Source organism: Coenobita brevimanus, chromosome 7, assembly GCF_032717465.1.
Source record: "Coenobita brevimanus isolate Jiangsu-jjx chromosome 7, ASM3271746v2, whole genome shotgun sequence".
Lineage (NCBI taxonomy): Eukaryota > Metazoa > Arthropoda > Malacostraca > Decapoda > Coenobitidae > Coenobita > Coenobita brevimanus.
Genome location: NC_136960.1, coordinates 29,465,926 through 29,466,903, shown reverse-complemented (window position 1 = coordinate 29,466,903; position 978 = coordinate 29,465,926).

Here is a 978-nt window from a genome sequence, read left to right as displayed (position 1 = left end):
GCTAAACTGTTAAAACATAGGAGTAAATGCAGATGGAGAAACCCTCAACCATTTAATAATTGCAGATGACATTGTCATAAAATCAGAAACAGTAGAGAAATTCCAAGAAACATTGAATGACCTAAATCGAGAAAGTCTCAAAGTAGGGCTAAATGTGAAGCAGTGTAAAACGAAAATGGTGATTAATCCAAGTACATCAAAGAGCGCCATCAGAATACAAGAGAAATTTCTTGAAAAAGTCGAGGAGTACAATTACTTTTGGCAAATACAAAAGCTATTGAATGACCATTATAGCAAAACAAAAAGATGCATTACAGTTTGATGAAAAGCTTTCGGTTAAAATAGAGATATCAGGAAAAGTAGTTTGTCAATATGTAGGAAACGGAAAGTATATAATGAATGTATAATCCCAGTTATGACATACGGTTCTGAGACCTGGAAACTGACGAGATCGATGAAAAATCAACTAATCCATTCTCAAAGAACAATGGAAAGGTCGATGTTGGGAATTGAAGATGATTAGGTCATGTTGCGAGAATACTCATTCAAATAATCAGTCAAATAATAATGAAGGAAGCGACTGACTGACCGGACTCACAGAGATGTTAAGCTTAGCAGAAAAAGGCCAGACAGGATGTGGAGAGATGAGACAGAGATGTTTGCAGGCAAAATTGTGGCGGAGATTGGTTCAGTCAAGGAACTCTTGGAAATGGTTGGGGAAGGCCTTTGTTCAGCAGTTGACTTGCAATGACTGCTGCTGCTGCTGATGATGATGATGATATCTATATTGTTGTCTATCTGTCTATATATATATATCCGCCAATGTGTCTCTACATACATACATACAGACAGACAGACAGACAGACTGACATATATACATACATACACACAGATACATAGATAGATAGATAATGAGCGATTGGTGAAAAAAATAACTAGATCTGATGTGAGAGGTGTAAGGCTGGAAGGAAGACCACG